Source organism: Pelobates fuscus, chromosome 11 (genome assembly GCF_036172605.1).
Source record: "Pelobates fuscus isolate aPelFus1 chromosome 11, aPelFus1.pri, whole genome shotgun sequence".
In the NCBI taxonomy this organism is placed as follows: Eukaryota; Metazoa; Chordata; class Amphibia; order Anura; family Pelobatidae; genus Pelobates; species Pelobates fuscus.
In genome coordinates, this window is record NC_086327.1 from 129,166,727 (window position 1) to 129,180,417 (window position 13,691).

The 13,691-nt window shown below is 40.1% G+C and overlaps 1 protein-coding gene across 6 annotated transcripts in view; it reads right to left on the reverse strand.

The window, feature by feature from the left end:
• The window catches only part of PKNOX2 (PBX/knotted 1 homeobox 2), a 327,238-nt gene that overhangs the window by 133,588 nt on the left and 179,959 nt on the right, over positions 1–13,691 (reverse strand). For all 6 annotated transcript variants that reach the window (XM_063436753.1, XM_063436752.1, XM_063436748.1 and 3 more), the window contains one exon: positions 4,427–4,529. The gene's annotated coding sequence lies outside the window, so the exon portion shown is untranslated. The remainder of the gene's footprint in view (positions 1–4,426; positions 4,530–13,691) is intronic.

Below are 13,691 nucleotides of genomic sequence, written 5' to 3' on the forward strand. Positions count from 1 at the left end.
TCTGGCACAACTTTAAACAGCTTACTTTATGGTAAAGCATTAACTTGCTTTGGGCTCTGAGATTGAAATGAAAGTCGTGTCAATAAAAAAAGCCAAAAAGTCAGTTTTATTCCCCTCTCCCCACCAATACAGAGTCTGAGTCGAGTCCCACTCACTGTGTTAAAATTAAACGAGAGCGCGGTTTATTGCACTGGCTAATAAATACTCAACGGACGTAGAAAACATGTTCCCACTTTATGAAAAGTAGAAACCATTTTAGTAAATGAATCACATTAACAATAATTGTCTCAGCGACGGGATTTTTTTGGCAGTCAGTGCTGCTGTAAAGGAATGGGTCCGTATTGCTTTAGTGGCATATAATCTTTATGCATTATGTCTTCTCACTGAGCTTTTGATTTAATTTAATGGAAAAAATGAAAAATTCAGGCAAATTGCAGAATACGATTCTAACTGATCAGCTTCTGTTGTCCGTGAAGATGGGTAGAGTTTTATAAAGGGGACATGATAGCATATTCTAGGTGTCCAGAAAGGGGTGGATGTCATACAGGTAGTACAAGTGGCCTTTTACTTAACTAAAAATCTCTCCATGCTGGAGTCTGTTTCTTGGGTCTGTAGATAAAGCCGAAATAGTATCCACTATCCTGTGCCGGTGACTCAGGTAGAGTTTGTTAAGATCTATAGAGTAAATGGCATGATCCGCGATTGTACCCATGTGTGTAGGAAACAAAAGGGGTAAGATTTGCCCCCCAGGTAATTTATCTGGAGGGGAGGGGAGATGAGAGAGGTGAACCCCCAGGTAATGTTTTTTAAATGTTTTACTACTGAAAAAAAAGAGTTGAAAAAAACAAAACATATTTTTAAGGAGTTTGTTATCATATCCACATATCAAATAGTTTTTAAAACAAATACATTTCAAGAGTCAAAAACATGAAATATATATGTTTTAGTTTTTTTTTTTTTTAAATCTACACCTTTATTGAATTCATAATTACGTTTTTTTTGTAAGAAATTGCACATATACATATTTTTTAGATGTATAGGTCGGATAATTTAAAGGGACGCTATAGTCACCAGAACAACTGCAGCTTATTGAATTTGTTCTGGTGAGTAGAATCATTACCTTCAGGCTTTTTGCAGTAAACACTGTTTTTGTTTCAGAGAAAATGCAGTGTTTACATTACAGCCTACGGATACCTCCACTGGACACTCCTCAGATGGGTGCAAGAGGTGCTTCCTGGGGAAGTGCTGCACAGTGTGACTGACATTCAGTGTCTCCACCCTCTGCATGGAGACACTGAACTTTCCTTATAGAGATTCATTGATTCTATGTATCTCTATGAGGAGATGCTGATTGGCCAGGGATGTGTTTGGCTTGTTCTGGGCTCTGTCCCTGATCTGCCTCCTTGACAATCTCAGCTAATCCAATGCTTTCCTATGGGAAAGCATTGTGATTTTCTAAGATTTTCTAAGGATTTTAGCCAAGCAGGCAGTACAGGTACAGACCCAGCAGCATCAGACTGAAATCAAAGTAAGATTTTACAATATTTAGGAAGTGAAGGGGTCGGTAGATGGTGGTTTTAACACTATAGGGTCCAAAATACATGTTTGTGTTCCTGACCCTATAGTTTTCCTTTAAAAAGGTTTATGTCTGCTTTTACTAAGTGATCACTTTTCTTATATAAAAGGACACGATTCAAACGTACGCTCAGTGTGCGAAGAATATTTGTCATGAAAGGATGCACCCCCAGATTTTATTTATTTTCTATGCTGATTCTTGCGCTGTTCCAATGATCAAATTAAATCCAGGAAATGTTCAAATTGGAAAGTGATTAAATTAAAGAAGAGATAGAAAACTACTCTTGCTCAATCACTAGCATACAGAGACACGAGAGCCTAAACCATTGGCTCTTACACACAATCCAAATGAAATTGAAGTTAAGATTTAAAAATAAAATCTGAATGCGTTAACATTTTATTAAGGTGATATTACCATGGAAAAAGCCAAGGTGTGAAATCTATAATTCTTGGCTTCCAGTTCCAAAGAAAGATAGATCTAGAATCCACGAAATGGGGTCAGATGTCTCCTCATGTGACAACACACAAATAAGATGGGAAAACTCAGCACGAAAGTATTCAGAATGCATTATACTGGTGTAAATATCGTCTATTATTTCATGGTGTTTAGTCCCAACAGATCGTGTTGCGTTCCATCATGCAGAGGGAGCCAAACCCCATGTCTTGCCGACCATGACAACAAACACATTGATTTTATTTTTTGTACAGTTAATTGTAACGCATCTCTAGAGGCAAAAAAAGCTCACCGAACACACTCCGAGAACAGCAAAATAAATTCTTCCTCTATTCTCATGACAGCAACTCGGAGTAAAACAAGTTAATATTGAACTGTCTGAGATTATTTGAGTTTCCTAGTGAAGGAGATAGACATGTCTCAGTCAATGAATCAGTGGTGGTCTTAGCTGCAGAAAGCGTCATTCTTGGATAACATGAGATTGGGGGAACAAGCATTTTGATATCATCTCATTTCCAGGAATATTGGGAGCAACACAATAAGTCACAGACAATACACGTTGATATATTAAACAGTGCTATCTTCAAAACTAGAAGGAACTACATTAAGATAGAACGACATTTATTTATGTAACTAAAGTTTGTATGACGTAAGATTTCTTGAAAAAAGTTTTGGAAACTTTAATCATTTCAGCAGTGTGTTCAGTGTACTATTAAGAAATAGAAAAAAAATAGAAAGGAATGGGATCTGTGTGGAAATGGGTGTAAAAGGGAATAAACACCACCTCCACACTGATCCAATGCACCAGGAGGGCACTCCAACAATGCCCAAGAGCTTAACCCTAGATACTAGCAACAGAAACAAAAAAGCAAAAAATACACAAACTGAATATAATTCTTACTGGAGATAAAGACGTGGCACCAAAGCTTCCAGTGGTATGGAACAATGTAACCAGTGGGAGACCACGAAATATCTGGAGTAACAAAGTATCAACACAGAAATAAATTGTGACTCCAAATAATAATAAATACCGAACTAGCCTTATAAGGCAACTCCCATGCCTCAGTGAGGATATAAAGTTACTAAACACCTAAGTCTGCAATATACATATAGGCTTTATTAGTCCTGGCCCTTTAATGTGTTAGTAAATCTCCACTTAGTGCCTAAGCACCAGAAAAAGTGCCAAAGGGAGAAAGGTTACCGTCTAAAAGATTGGCTGCCCTAATAGTCAAAAGTAGACAGACGGATAAAGTAAAATAAAATAGAGAAAGCATCGCTCCTTGTGAGACTTACTAGATAGGCATAGAAGAAAAATCTTGAAAGGAAAAACTTAAATCATAACAAAAACGTGTATCGCACAGTGCAGTGAGGTGCCCATGTGTGTGCAAGTTATAATTGACCCATAGGACGATAGTTTTCAGGACGATTGAATGAACGAATGGATAATGGTGAATAACATTTTGCACTCTGGCAGGATTAATGCGCGGTCATTCTTGTGGCAAAGTACTGTATCTGGCCATTATTTTCAAACCGCTCTTTTCAGACATTGTATTATTATTCTTTATAAAGCTCCAACAGATTCCATAGCGCTAGTGCTGTGCTCTGCCTGTCTTCTGATAAACGATAGGAAAAATGTAGGATATAAGTATATGGTGTCTAGGCCCATGAAGATGGATAAAAAATGAACTTTCTGATGGTTTAATATGTGATAGAAGAAAATGGGAACTCTTAGTAAAATAATAACTGAAGTTCCTAGTAATAGCTGTTCGTAGCCTAGAATTTGGCCACTGAAGTTGTATTGTACAGCAGCGCAATTAATACGATGTGGCAACAGCAGTCTTTCCCACTTCTAAATAATAAAGAAACATCGTAAATTTCATGTGGGGGAATGTTAGTTACTAAGTTTTCTTTAAGTCACTGCTCTGTTAAAACTACTCCAAGCACCACCAAAACTACTCTGAGCGCCAACCAAAACTACTCCGAGCTCCAACAACACAGATTATATTTACAATACAATTTTTATATTCTCATTGGTAATAATTTGTGGGATACAGAACGATTTCCGATGTATTGTGATACTAAGGCAGATTTGTCTTGATGGATTGATTTTATATTGTTTAGTATGTAGTTTATGTTTTTTATTATCTGCTTGATTTTTGTATATAATTATGCACGTACAAAGGGTGACATGATTTTAACATGTTATATAGAGAGAATTACAGATGTCCGGTATTGAAGGCATTTCTTTCAACATTTTTGCAATGAATGCAGCACAAACAATAAATAACACTCGTGGGTCAGTTTTATAGAACTTAAATTGATTAATTGTATTATTATTTGTATTATGACTGCTGTCCTTTGTTATCAATAACTGCAGACAATATGATAATCACTTACCGTGTAGATTTACTCTAGAGGTAGGTGCTCCCTGGGCTGATATTTTCTATGTGTCTTCAACCAGTCTGTTTAGCAGAAATGCCACGTGTCAAATTCAATCAAACTGAGAAAAAAATATACATAACAATACATTTAATATCAATCAAACAGTATTGCCAGCTAAACAATGATGTTAATCAATAGTCTCTTATTTCTAGATCAATCAAATTTACTTCTGTTAAATCAAGAACGTGTTCATTTTCCAAAGGTTATACGTTTCTGATTGATGGGTAAACAATTTAATTGCTGGCAATACAATGAATACAAATGGCCCTGTAATATAATGGATGAACATGGTGGCCTCATTGTCTACCCCTGTAATATAATGGATGAACATGGTGGCCTCATTGTCTACCACTGTAATATAATGGGTGAACATGGCGGCCTCATTGTCTACCCCTGTAATATAATGGATGAACATGGTGGCCTCATTGTCTACCACTGTAATATAATGGATGAACATGGCGGCCTCATTGTCTACCACTGTAATATAATGGATGAACATGGTGGCCTCATTGTCTACGTTAGTAATATAATGGATGAACATGGCGGCCTCATTGTCAACCCCTGTAATATAATGGATGAACATGGTGGCCTCATTGTCTACCACTGTAATATAATGGATGAACATGGTGGCCTCATTGTCTACCCCTGTAATATAATGGATGAACATGGCGGCCTCATTGTCTACGTTAGTAATACAATGGATGAACATGGCGGCCTCATTGTCTACCCCTGTAATATAATAGATAAACATGGCGGTCTCATTGTCTACCCCTGTAATATAATGGATGAACATGGCAGCCTCAGTGTCTACCCCTGTAATATAATGAATGAACATGGTGGCCTCATTGTCTACCCCTGTAATATAATGGATGAACATGGCGGCCTCATTGTCTACGTTAGTAATATAATGGATGAACATGGCGGCCTCATTGTCTACGTTAGTAATACAATGGATGAACATGGCGGTCTTAGTCTCTACGTTAGTAATATAATAAATAAACATTGCGACCTCATTGTCTACCCCTGTAATATAATGGATAAACATGGTGGCCTCATTGTCTACCCCTGTAATATAATGGATACACATGGCAGCCTCATTTTCTACCCCTGTAATATAATGGATGAACATGGCGGCCTCATTGTCTACCCCTGTAATATAATGGATGAACATGGTGGCCTCATTGTCTACCACTGTAATATAATGGATGAACATGGCGGCCTCATTGTCTACCACTGTAATATAATGGATGAACATGGCGGCCTCATTGTCTACCACTGTAATATAATGGATGAACATGGTGGCCTCATTGTCTACCACTGTAATATAACGGATGAACATGGCGGCCTCATTGTCTACCCCTGTAATATAGTGGATGAACATGGCGGCCTCATTGTCTACGTTAGTAATATAATGGATGAACATGGCGGCCTCATTGTCTACCCCTGTAATATAATGGATGAACATGGTGGCCTCATTGTCTACCACTGTAATATAATGGATGAACATGGCGGCCTCATTGTCTACCCCTGTAATATAATGGATGAACATGGTGGCCTCATTGTCTACCCCTGTAATATAATGGATGAACATGGCGGCCTCATTGTCTACCCCTGTAATATAATGGATGAACATGGTGGCCTCATTGTCTACGTTAGTAATACAATGGATGAACATGGCGGTCTTAGTCTCTACGTTAGTAATATAATAAATAAACATTGCGACCTCATTGTCTACCCCTGTAATATAATGGATGAACATGGCGGCCTCATTGTCTACCACTGTAATATAATGGATGAACATGGCGGCCTCATTGTCTACCCCTGTAATATAATGGATGAACATGGTGGCCTCATTGTCTACCACTGTAATATAATGGATGAACATGGCGGCCTCATTGTCTACCCCTGTAATATAATGGATGAACATGGTGGCCTCATTGTCTACCCCTGTAATATAATGGATGAACATGGCGGCCTCATTGTCTACCCCTGTAATATAATGGATGAACATGGTGGCCTCATTGTCTACGTTAGTAATATAATGGATGAACATGGCAGCCTCATTGTCTACCACTGTAATATAATGGATGAACATGGCGGCCTCATTGTCTACGTTAGTAATATAATGGATGAACATGGTGGCCTCATTGTCTACCCCTGTAATATAATGGATGAACATGGCAGCTTCATTGTCTACCACTGTAATATAATGGATGAACATGGCGGCCTCATTGTCTACCACTGTAATATAATGGATGAACATGGCGGCCTCATTGTCTACGTTAGTAATATAATGGATGAACATGGTGGCCTCATTGTCTACCCCTGTAATATAATGGATGAACATGGCAGCTTCATTGTCTACCACTGTAATATAATGGATGAACATGGCGGCCTCATTGTCTACCCCTGTAATATAATGGATGAACATGGTGGCCTCATTGTCTACGTTAGTAATATAATGGATGAACATGGCAGCCTCATTGTCTACCACTGTAATATAATGGATGAACATGGCGGCCTCATTGTCTACCACTGTAATATAATGGATGAACATGGCGGCCTCATTGTCTGCGTTAGTAATATAATGGATTAACATGGTGGCCTCATTGTCTACCCCTGTAATATAATGGATGAACATGGCAGCTTCATTGTCTACCCCTGTAATATAATGGATGAACATGGCGGCCTCATTGTCTACCCCTGTAATATAATGGATGAACATGGCGGCCTCATTGTCTACCACTGTAATATAATGGATGAACATGGCGGCCTCATTGTCTACCCCTGTAATATAATGGATGAACATGGCGGCCTCATTGTCTACCACTGTAATATAATGGATGAACATGGCGGCCTCATTGTCTACCCCTGTAATATAATGGATGAACATGGTGGCCTTATTGTCTACCCCTGTAATATAATGGATGAACATGGCGGCCTCATTGTCTACCACTGTAATATAATGGATGAACATGGCGGCCTCATTGTCTACCCCTGCAATATAATAGATGAACATGGTGGCCTCATTGTCTACGTTAGTAATACAATGGATGAACATGGCGGTCTTAGTCTCTACGTTAGTAATATAATAAATAAACATTGCAACCTCATTGTCTACCCCTGTAATATAATGGATGAACATGGTGGCCTCATTGTCTACCCCTGTAATATAATGGATGAACATGGCGGCCTCATTGTCTACCACTGTAATATAATGGATGAACATGGTGGTCTCATTGTCTACCCCTGTAATATAATGGATGAACATGGCGGCCTCATTGTCTACCAATGTAATATAATGGATGAACATGGCGGCCTCATTGTCTACCGCTGTAATATAATGGATGAACATGGTGGCCTCATTGTCTACCCCTGTAATATAATGGATGAACATGGCGGCCTCATTGTCTACCCCTGTAATATAATGGATGAACATGGTGGCCTCATTGTCTACGTTAGTAATACAATGGATGAACATGGCGGTCTTAGTCTCTACGTTAGTAATATAATAAATAAACATTGCGACCTCATTGTCTACCCTTGTAATATAATGGATGAACATGGCGGTCTCATTGTCTACCCCTGTAATATAATGGATGAACATGGCAGCCTCATTGTCTACCCCTGTAATATAATGGATGAACATGGCGGCCTCATTGTCTACCACTGTAATATAATGGATGAACATGGCGGCCTCATTGTCTACCCCTGTAATATAATGGATGAACATGGCGGCCTCATTGTCTACCCCTGTAATATAATGGATGAACATGGTGGCCTCATTGTCTACCCCTGTAATATAATGGATGAACATGGCGGCCTCATTGTCTACCCCTGTAATATAATGGATGAACATGGCGGCCTCATTTTCTACCCCTGTAATATAATGGATGAACATGGTGGCCTCATTGTCTACGTTAGTAATACAATGGATGAACATGGCGGTCTTAGTCTCTACGTTAGTAATATAATAAATAAACATTGCGACCTCATTGTCTACCCCTGTAATATAATGGATGAACATGGCGGTCTCATTGTCTACCCCTGTAATATAATGGATGAACATGGCAGCCTCATTGTCTACCCCTGTAATATAATGGATGAACATGGCGGCCTCATTGTCTACCACTGTAATATAATGGATGAACATGGCGGCCTCATTGTCTACCCCTGTAATATAATGGATGAACATGGCGGCCTCATTGTCTACCCCTGTAATATAATGGATGAACATGGTGGCCTCATTGTCTACCCCTGTAATATAATGGATGAACATGGCGGCCTCATTGTCTACCCCTGTAATATAATGGATGAACATGGCGGCCTCATTGTCTACCACTGTAATATAATGGATGAACATGGCGGCCTCATTGTCTACCCCTGTAATATAATGGATGAACATGGTGGCCTCATTGTCTACCCCTGTAATATAATGGATTAACATGGTGGCCTCATTGTCTACGTTAGTAATACAATGGATGAACATGGCGGTCTTAGTCTCTACGTTAGTAATATAATAAATAAACATTGCGACCTCATTGTCTACCCCTGTAATATAATGGATGAACATGGCGGTCTTAGTCTCTACGTTAGTAATATAATGGATGAACATGGCGGTCTTAGTCTCTACGTTAGTAATATAATGGATGAACATGGTGGCCTCATTGTCTACGTTAGTAATATAATGGATGAACATGGCGGTCTCATTGTCTACCCCTGTAATATAATGGATAAACATGGCGGCCACATTGTCTACCCCTGTAATATAATGGATAAACATGGCGGCCTCATTGTCTACCCCTGTGATATAATGGACAAACATGGCAGTCTCTTGTCTACCCCTGTAATATAATGGATAAACATGACAGTCTCATTGATGGCCAGCATCATGTGCACATCCTAGCTTAACCATAAGAAAGCATTGAATTCAATGCTTTCCTATGAGCTGCAGTTGATGACAGCTATTTTCCCAAATAAGAAAAATGCATCATCTGGAGAATGCTACCAGTTCACCATTTTTGTGATTGAACAGCCATTGTGTGTTTATTACTGGCAATCTGCACATTATTCTGGTCTTTAATACCTGACCTGCAGGAAACATAACCAATATCGCTTTCACCAGCCTTAAATACAGTCAGGTCCATAAATATTGGGACATCAACACAATTCTAATCTGTTTGGCTCTATACACCACCACAATGGATTTTAAATGAAATGAACAAGATGTGCTTTAACTGCAGACTTTCAGCTTTAATTTGAGGGTATTTACATCCAAATGAGCAGATAAAAGGTCCAGAGTTCATTTCAAGTGTGCTATTTGCATTTAGAATCTGTTGCTGTCAACTCTCAATATGAGATCCAAAGAGCTGTCACTATCAGTGAAGCAAGCCATCATTAGGCTAAAAAAAAAAAAAAAAAAAAAGAGAGATAGTAAAAGCATTAGGTGTGGCCAAATCAACTGTTTGGAACATCCTTAAAAAGAAAGAATGCACCGGTGAGCTCAGCAACACCAAAAGACCCGGAAGTCCACAGAAAACAACTGTGGTGGATGAACAAAGAGTTCTCTCCCTGGTGAAAACACCCTTCACAACAGTTGGCCAGATCAAGAACACTCTCCAGGAGGTAGGTGTATGTGTGTCAAAGTCAACAATCAAGAGAAGACTTCACCAGAGTGAATACAGAGGGTTCACCACAAGATGTAAACCATTGGTGAGCCTCAAAAACAGGAAGGCCAGATTAGAGCTTGCGAAACAACATCTAAAAAAGCCTTCAAAGTTCTGGAACAACATCCTATGGACAGATGAAACCAAGATCAACTTGTACCAGAGTGATCGGAAGAGAAGAGTATGGAGAAGGAAAGGAACTGCTCATGATCCAAAGCATACCAGCTCATCAGTGAAGCATGGTGGTGGTAGTGTCATGGCGTGGGCATGTATGGCTGCCAATGGAGCTGGTTCTCTGCCAATGGAGCTGGTTCTCTTGTATTTATTAATGATGTGACTGCTGACAAAAGCAGCAGGATGAATTTTGAAGTGTTTTGGGCAATATTATCTGCTCATATTCAGCTATGCTTCAGAACTCATTGGACGGCGCTTCACAGTGCAGATGGACAATGACCCAAAGCATACTGCAAAAGCAACCAAATTGTTTTTTTAAGGGAAAGAAGTGGAATGTTATGCAATGGCCAAGTCAATCACCTGACCTGAATCCGATTGAGCATGCATTTCACTTGATGAACACAAAACTGAAGGGAAAATGCCCCAAGAACAAGCAGGAACTGAAGACAGTTGCAGTAGAGGCCTGGCAGAGCATCACCAGGGATGAAACCCAGCGTCTGGTGATGTCTATGTGTTCCAGACTTCAGGCTGTAATTGACTGCAAAGGATTTGCAACCATGTATTAAAAAGTGAAAGTTTGATTTATGACTGATAATCTGTCCCATTACTTTTGGTCCCTTAAAAAGTGGGAGGCACAAATACAAACTGTTGTAATTCCTACACCGTTCACCTGATTTGGATGTAAATACCCTAAAATTAAAGCTGAAAGTCTGCAGCTAAAGCACATCTAAAGCACATCTGTTTAATTTCAAACCCATTGTGTTGGTGTATAGCGCCAAAAAGATTAGAATTGTGTCGATTTCCCAATATTTATGGACCTGACTGTAGCTGAGATAGGAACGCTCTGGCTACCAGTAACCCATAAGTAGCTAATTATTTTATGTCACCCTATCCCAACTACAGAGAGGGTTGAGAAGGTTTCTTCCTGTTCTACCAACCCACAGTGATAATGTCAACCCTCCCGACATGTCACATCAACAAATTAAAGGGGTGTCGCTGGGGGTGTAACCAGGGGTGGGGCTGCATCCAGGGGTGTGGCTGTTCTGGGTGTCACTGGGGTGTGACCATGGGTGGGGCTGATCTGAGGGTAAGTGGGGGTGTGGCCAGGGGTGGGGTAATACTAAGTGTGAGTGGAGATGTGACCATGGACGGGGCAGTTCTTGGTGTGAGTGGGGGTTTGGCCAGGTGTGTGGCTATTCTGAGTGTAAGTGTGGGTGTGGCCAGGGGTGGGGTTATATTGAGTATAAGTGGGGTGTAGCCATAGGCAGGGCTGTTGTGGGTGTGAGTGGGGCTGTTCTGAGAAATTTTAGGTGATTTACTAATAACAATTTATGGAACTAAATGTAATTTAGAACAAGAACAATGTATCTTATTTACACTGATTTCTAAACACATCTATTGCAGTTTAAAGTCACATTACTGGGAGTATTATTGCTGTGGGGCTCTGTTATACACTCAGACACATTACTGGGAGTATTATCGCTGTGGAGCTCTGTTATACACTCAGACACATTACTGGGAGTATTATTGCTGTGGAGCTCTGTTATACATTCAGACACATTACTGGGAGTATTATTGCTGTGGAGCTCTGTTATACACTCAGACACATTACTGGGAGTATTATTGCTGTGGAGCTCTGTTATACACTTAGACACATTACTGGGAGTATTATTGCTGTGGAGCTCTGTTATACACTCTGACACATTACTGGGAGTATTATTGCTTTGGAGGTCTGTTATACACTCAGACACATTACTGGGAGTATTATTGCTTTGGAGGTCTGTTATACACTCAGACACATTACTGGGAGTATTATTGCTGTGGAGCTCTGTTACACACTCAGACACATTACTGGGAGTATTATTGCTGTGGAGCTCTGTTATACACTCAGACACATTACTGGGAGTATTATTGCTGTGGAGCTCTGTTATACACTTAGACACATTACTGGGAGTATTATTGCTGTGGAGCTCTGTTATACACTCTGACACATTACTGGGAGTATTATTGCTTTGGAGGTCTGTTATACACTCAGACACATTACTGGGAGTATTATTGCTTTGGAGGTCTGTTATACACTCAGACACATTACTGGGAGTATTATTGCTGTGGAGCTCTGTTATACACGCAGACACATTACTGGGAGTATTATTGCTGTGGAGCTCTGTTATACACTAGAAAAAAAAAGAAAAGAGAGACAAAGGGAATTGGGGCCAAAATAGGGACTGTCCCTCCTAAATAGTGACACTTGGTAGATATGTAAAGGCTGTATATAGACTTCGAGATCATTGTTAGCCCAGTTTAGTATTTGCCCCAGGAATGCTTATTTTACAGCAATCAACACATCAGGTCTACTTGCACGTTGTGTCCATCCACTGCATGGTCTGATAAATGAAATTATTAGAAGGCATTTCAAAGAAAGTATTTTCACGCATTTATTGGCAAGTGCTCCTAGAAATAATATTTAGTCACCATGTTATACATTTAGCGGCTGCCAACAGAGGGGCGGCTTGGGCTGCTGGATGATACAGTGAGGTAAAATGCTTTTCTTTGTAATTTTGGCTTGTGAATTCTTCCAGCTAAACAGAGAGATTCCTGGGAACTTTCACTCGGCGTCTGAATTTGATATGGCTGTAGATCACTGGGTGGGGGAGAGTGTCAAATTGCTTTCACCAAGGTAACGTGAGCAATACGTGTCCTTTTATTAATATCAGAACAGGTAATGCTTCCAGGTAAATACAGGCAAAACTCTACTCATATATACCGGCCAAACAAAACCACGATGTAATGTCCATAACCCTAGCTTAAAGGGACACTGCAAACACCATAACCACAGCAGCTCACTGTGCTGTGATGGTGTTCCCTAATGACAGCGGACTCTCTCAGCACACTGCCACACTGCAAAACATGTTCAGGAATGGTTTCAGACACATGACAAAGAGTTCAAAGTGTTGTCTTGGCCTCCAAATTCCCCAGATCTCCATCTGATTGACCATCTGTGGGATGTGCTGGAACAACAAATCCGATCCATGGAGGCCCCATCTCGCAACTTGCAAGACACAAGTCCATGCCTCGCTGTTTTAACAGCGTTAGGGGAACCGAGATGACATTAGGCAGGTGTTCTTAAGGTTGTGGTTGATCAGTGTGTGTATTATGCACACACACACACGCAACATAGAAGATCCAGCGCACTCGCTCATTCACTAAATGGCAATTTCTAAGTTAACGGAATATTGTTGGTTTATTCCATAGCGTACACGCTGCTAAAAGGGGGAATGATGTCAAATTGCAAAGCAGATCCACAGCACCCCTCCTTCCAGCCAGCAAATAATAGAGATTTAAAGTTTGCAGACGTATTGTATCACCCACTGACTGCCCCG